The sequence below is a fragment of the Rhinolophus sinicus genome, chromosome 8 (genome assembly GCF_057876585.1).
Source record: "Rhinolophus sinicus isolate RSI-liver-muscle chromosome 8, RSI-T2T, whole genome shotgun sequence".
NCBI lineage: Eukaryota > Metazoa > Chordata > Mammalia > Chiroptera > Rhinolophidae > Rhinolophus > Rhinolophus sinicus.
In genome coordinates, this window is record NC_142508.1 from 82,097,426 (window position 1) to 82,103,753 (window position 6,328).

Below are 6,328 nucleotides of genomic sequence, written 5' to 3' on the forward strand. Positions count from 1 at the left end.
TTCTGATTCTGGGTTTGCCCCCACGGGGCCCTGCACACTGGGCCTTGGCCTCGTCCCGTCTGGGTCACAGGCAGATGGGGCCACACGGGCTGAGGCTGAGGAGGGGGCACTGTAACTGACCCAGCTCTGTTTTCTTCCATTAACTGCAGAATAAAGAGCTCCCCGAGCCAGCAGCTTCCGGCCGGTGTTTTCCTCGGGGAGTGCAAGCATTTCTTTGTTCTCCTCTAGTCTGCTTCTGTCTTTGCCCATTAAACCCAGCAGTGCTGTGACACACAGGCGCTGGGCTGGGCATGGGGGCATTGGGCTGCAAGGGCCCTGACAAAGGGGACAGACTGCCTAGCCTCTGGCTGGGAGCTCCGGCCGCAGGGGGCGTGCACTGACGGACAGCAGCGTCGAGTTCACAAGAAGCCCTGACGGTACCGGTGGAAGAGATAGACTCGGCCTGCTTCAGGTGGGGAGTGGAGGAGGCATGTAGGAAGAGGGTCCCCCCAATAGGGAGGGTTAATGGGCAAGGGGACAGAAAAGTGCCGCAGGGCCAGGGAGGCTCGTGGCCAGTGACAGGAAGGTGCAGGCGTGTGACGTGCGACAGCTGGGAGCCCTCCTTCAGGGCCCTCACACCACCCATCAGGCCTCTTTTGACAGCAACCAGGTGGGGGCAGCCTCCCGCCGACCCCCCAGAGCCAGCCTGTGGAGAAGCAACCTCGTGTGGGCCGTGCTTCCCACCCTCCTGCAACCCCGCATCCCAGCCCCCTTCAAGGGAAGGGGGCTTCCTTGGTGCTTCCTGAGAGCAACAAACCACCCCCAGACACGCTCCCCGTCCTCCTGAAGAGTCCAAGTGTCCACATGCAGTGTTTCACCTGCCCACATAGGAGGGGTAGGTCCTCGGACTGGGCAGAGTCTCTCAGCAGCTATAGACTGAAGACTGTGAACCTGATAAAGTATCAAAGCTCCTTTTTTTAAGTTTTTCACTCAGCCATAGCAATGAACCCTCAGGCTAGAAGGGGCCCTGGACAGTGTCTGGAGCCATGAGAGACTTGTGCCAACACAGCCACGGACAGAGGCTGCCACCTGCCAGTGGACACTGCCTCAAAGTTCACCTGCCTGGTGAGAGCCACAGTTTTGTCGGTGCCCAGCTAAGGCCACCTCTACTTCCCAGAGAGTGACTCGTCTGTGAGAGATCTTCAGGAACACCGAGCCGCTGCCCTGGGCCAGGCAGAGACCCCCACATCTGCTAGAAATCCTGCTCGCCACTGCCTTTCATGGCCAGAGTCTCCTATTCCCTCCAGAGGTGCTTTTAAAGACCACCTACTCATGCCATCAGTGCCTTTCCATGGTGGAGGGCCTTTCCCAAAGACCACCCATGGCACACTGTTTGATACCAGCTCCCCAAATGAAAGAATGAGTGAGTGAATGAATGAATGAATCACCACACTAGACCTCACCCTGTGCTCTCAGAACAGATCTAGAAGACTAGACACACAAGATGGAAACCCAGGGTCCCGCAGCACTGCAGGAGCGTTCACATCTCCCAATTTACAAACCTAGCAGTCTGCACCCACCCTTCCATGAAACAGCAACTCAAAAAGGACTGAGCATGGAGGTAGAGGGGTTGACACAGTGTGAGGCATATAAATGATAAATGTCTAACTATGACATTGTTCTGTGCACCGGAAACTAATTATGCAACAAAAACGGACTGAGCAGCTCATCTCATGACGTGTGAGCAGAGGCACAGGGACGGCCTCTTCCAAACCAGCCCTCGTCACCTTGAGCTCCTGCCGGTGCCGCCCCTGGACCGGATGCTGTTAGTGATGCAGAACCTTGTTGGAAATGCCCCCCCAGGTCCGCTCAATCACACTCTGTGCTGCATCAAGGTCCCCAGGGTGGTGTACGCACATTAAAACTCGAGAGGTATTGGTTCTCCTCCCCTTGCTGCCTGTAGAACCACCTGGGCAAGTTCAGTTTTCACATACCGACCCCCGGGCCCATCCCGACACCCACAGGATATGGTGAGGCCAAAAAGGAACCAAGCGAGCTGGATGCTCTGAGGCTGGGCCAGCCACCTGTTTTATAAAGTTCTCCAGGGCTCTAGTGTGGCAGAGCGAGGACACTGGCCTGGAAGAGCCCGGCACCTCCTGTCCGCTGGACGTCATGGCTTTCCTTCCTCTTCCCTAGCATTTTTGTTCAAAACAGGAAACACATGATCATCATCTTTTAAAAGCCAGAGAGCATTGCGTCCGGGTCAAGACAACAGAGTAGATGAACGCGACGCTCACCTCCTCCCAGGGCCACTGGGGACCGAGCCCCAAAGAGCAGTTTCCAGGCTCTCGGCCTCACATAGAAAGGTGCTGGCTCAGGTAGTAAATGGCCATCAACTGTGACTGCATGACCATCAGCTGTGGCTAGTTGGCCATCAGCTGTAACCAGTGAGCCATTGGCCACTAATATAACCACTGTGGCTACGCTAGCAGAAAGTGGGGGCTAGTAAGAAGGTGGCTGGGCTGGCAAGCGGTACAGTGAGGGTTGCGAACAGTGTGGCTCCTGCTTCCTGTTTCTCCAACCCAGCCGCCAGCGAGAATATACTGGTATGACTCCCCTAACTATGGCTCCGTGGGTGTTCCTTTTTGGCCTCACCATGTCCTGCGTTCTTATGTGGGGAGCAGGAGCTGAGACCCCACAGGCCGCCCCGCACGACACCTGTGTTCTTGTTCAGGGAGTGGGAGCAGAGACCCCGCCTGATACCCTGCATGACAGCCACCTCAACATTACAGCTGAACGACAGAACAGCCAACACAGAAGCGCCTGAAGTCTAGCTGAACAGAAGCCCTACAACTGCAGACATACAAAAGATGCCATGTCGAGACTGAGACACGGAACAGGCTGGCCCCACACCCACGTGTGGCATTTAAAAATAAGGAGGGCTATCTCGGCTATCCCCTCGCCCCCAGGAGGGAGCATTCCCAGCCCAGGGTTCCAGTGCCGAGAAGAGAAGTCCCCACAACTTCTGGCTGTGAAAACCAGCAGAGATTGTGGCTGAGTGAGACAAGGGCTGCTGAGGTCCCAGACGCCCCTCTTAAGGGGCCCGCGCACAGACTTACCTGCTGACAGACTCGCTGGCTCTGAGCTCCAGCATTAAGGCAGCAGCTCGAAGGTGCCAGGGACATACAAGGAGGAGCTGAGTTGACTCCAGGGTGAAGGCTGGAGGGGCAGCTTTCTCCTGGATGAACGAGCTGGTGGAAGCCACTTGTCATGCAGGGTGTCACACGAGGTCTCTGGTCCCACTCCCCACATTAGAACGCAGGACATGGTGAGGCCAAAAAGGAACAACGGAGCCATAGATACGGCAGTCATACCACTATATTATCGCTGGAGGCCCGGTGAGACACACCAAGTAGGCTCCACACGGTCCTCAATCCGTCGCCCGCTTTTCTGCCTGGCAACCAGTCAACCAACCTGCAGCCACAGCACTTACATCAGCAGCCAATTGGCCAACCAGCCACAGCCAACAGCTAACCAGTCACAGCTGATGGCCAACCAGTCACAGCCGACCGCCATCCAATCACAGTTGATGGCCGTTTACTACCTGAGCTAGCACCTTTCCACGTGAGGCCGAGAGCCTGGAAACTGCACTCCTGGCTCTGTCCCCACACCACTGTTCCTTTCTTGAGCCCTCCCTCTCCTGGCGTGCTGATGCCAGTAGCCCTATATCTGAGTCTCCATCAACCTGGATGAAACCGTTTGCCCTGTCCTGGTAATTTCAAGACCCCATTCCTCCCAACTTGTAGGTCCACCCAAGCCACTTCCAGTGGTTTTTCCACACAGTCTGTCTCAGCTTGGGCTGCGAACTTTCCTAAAACCTCTCAAAGGTCCACAAACCCCAAACAAGCAGCACCTGGCTCGACATGTCCTGTACCTCTTGCCGAGCAGCCCCAAGCCCAGCACTGGAGGGAGCATCTGGCCTCAATTTGCAGTTCAGTCTCTTCCAGGTGCCTCCAAGCTCCGAACAAGTGGCATCCACCTGCATGTCACTTTGGAGCTCATACCAAGTGGCCCCAGGCAGGGCACAGACAGCAGTTGAACTTGGCCTGCACCAGAGCCCTTGCCAAGAGGCCCCAGAACCAACACACCTGGTGGCCAGCTTCAGACCACACCACAGCACCAAGCAGCCACCTCCACAAGTAACACATGCAAAGAGAAGACTGGGCAGACACCAGAGGCCCACTAAAGTGAATCCTGCTCTGTAGGCTCAGCCCCTACACCACAGCTCCTCCCCTGTAGTCACAGCCAGTCCTGACAGCCAGTCAGCCTGAGGGTCAATCCCTCCCATTGATTTGCCAACAGCCAACAGCCAACAGCAATCAAGGCTCAACTATGACAGGAGGGCACACACATCCCACAACGGACACACCTGGTGGCAGGGAGATGGCACCACTGGGCCCCACAGGACACCTAGTATATAAGGACAATCTACTAAGACCGGGAGACATTGCAGCTGAACCTAATAAATAGAAACAAACACAGGGAGGCAGCCAAAATGGGGAGATAAAGAAACACGTCCCAAATGAAAGAACAGAACAAAGCTCCAAAAAAAAAAGAACTAAAGAAAATGGAGACAGGCAACCTACCAGACACAGAGTTCAAGACACGGGTTATAAGGATGCTGAGTGATCTCAGGGAGAACTTCAACGAAGAGGAAGGAAATATAAAAAAGGAGATAGGAAACATAAAGAAGAGCCAGTCAGAAACAAAGAACACAGTAACTGAAGACTACATTAGAGGGAATCAAGAGTAGATTAGATGAAGCAGAGGACTGAATCAGCGATTTAGAAGATAAGGTAGCAGAAAACATCCAATCAGAACAGCAAAAATAAAAAAAGAATAAAAAAAAAAACCCCATGAGGATAGTTTAAGGGACCTGTGGGACAATATCAAGTGTACCAACATTTGCATCATAGGGGTAACAGAAGGAGAAGAGAGAGCAAGGGATTGAAAACCTATTTGAAGAAATAATAACAGAAAACTTCCCTAACCTGGAGAAGGAAATAGACATTCAAGCCCAGGAAGCACAGAAAGTCCCAAACAAGATAAACCCAAACAGGCCCACATCAAGACACATCATAATTAAAATGTCAAAGGTTAAAGACAAAGAGAGAATCTTAAAAGCAGCAAGAGAAAAGCAATTAGTTACCTACAAGGGGCTCCCATAAGAATGTGAGCTGATTTCTCAATAGAAACTTTGCAGGCAAGAAGGGACTGGCAGGAAATATTCAAGTGATGAAAAGCAAGGACCTACAACCAGGATTACTCTATCCAGCAAGGCTATCATTTAGAATTGAAGAACAGATAAAGAGCTTCTCAGACAAGAAAAAGCTAAAGGAGTTCATCACCACCAAGCCAGTATTACAAGGAATCTTAGAGGGACTTCTTTAAAATCAAGAAGGAAAAAAAAAAAAGATAAAAAATATGAATAAAATGGGAATGACTACATATCCATCAACAATTACTTTCAATGTAAATGGATTAAATGTGTCAATCAAAAGACACAGGATGAATGAATGGATAAGAAACAAGACCCTTTCATGTGCTGCCTACAAGAGACACACTTCAGAGCAAAAGACAAACACAGACTGAAAGTAAAGGGATGGAAAAAGATATTTCATGAAAATGGAAATGAAAAAAAAAATCTGAAGTAGCAATACTTATACCAGACAAAATAAACTTTAAAACAAAGGCTATAACAAGAGACAAAGAAGGACCCAGTAATCCCACTTCAGGATATTTATCTGAAGAAACCCAAAATGCTACTTCGAGGAGACCTGTGTGTCCATATGTTCACTGCAGCACTATTTACAATGGCCAAGATGTGGAGGCAGCCTGGGTGTCCATCGATGGATGAATGGATAAAGAGGAGGTGGGACATATATACAATGGAATGTTACTGAGCCATAGAAAAGGAATGAAATCTCACCATCTGCAACAACATGGATGGACCCAGAAGGTATTGTGCTGAGTGGAGTAAGTCAGACAGAGAAAGACAAATGCCATATGATGTCACTTATATGTGGAATCTAGAGAACAGGAAAAATGAACAAAGAAACTAGAAACGAGTTCCTAGATAGAGGGAACATTTTGATGTTTGCTGGATGGGGGGGGCGGTTGGGAGGGATGGATGAAGGGGGAGGGGATTAAAAAGTACAAATTGGTAACTACAAAATAGTCACAGGGAATATAGTCAATAATCTTGTAATAACTATGTACGGTATCAGATGAGGACTGATTTATCAGGGTGATCACTTCATAAGTTACATAAATGTCTAATCACTGTGTT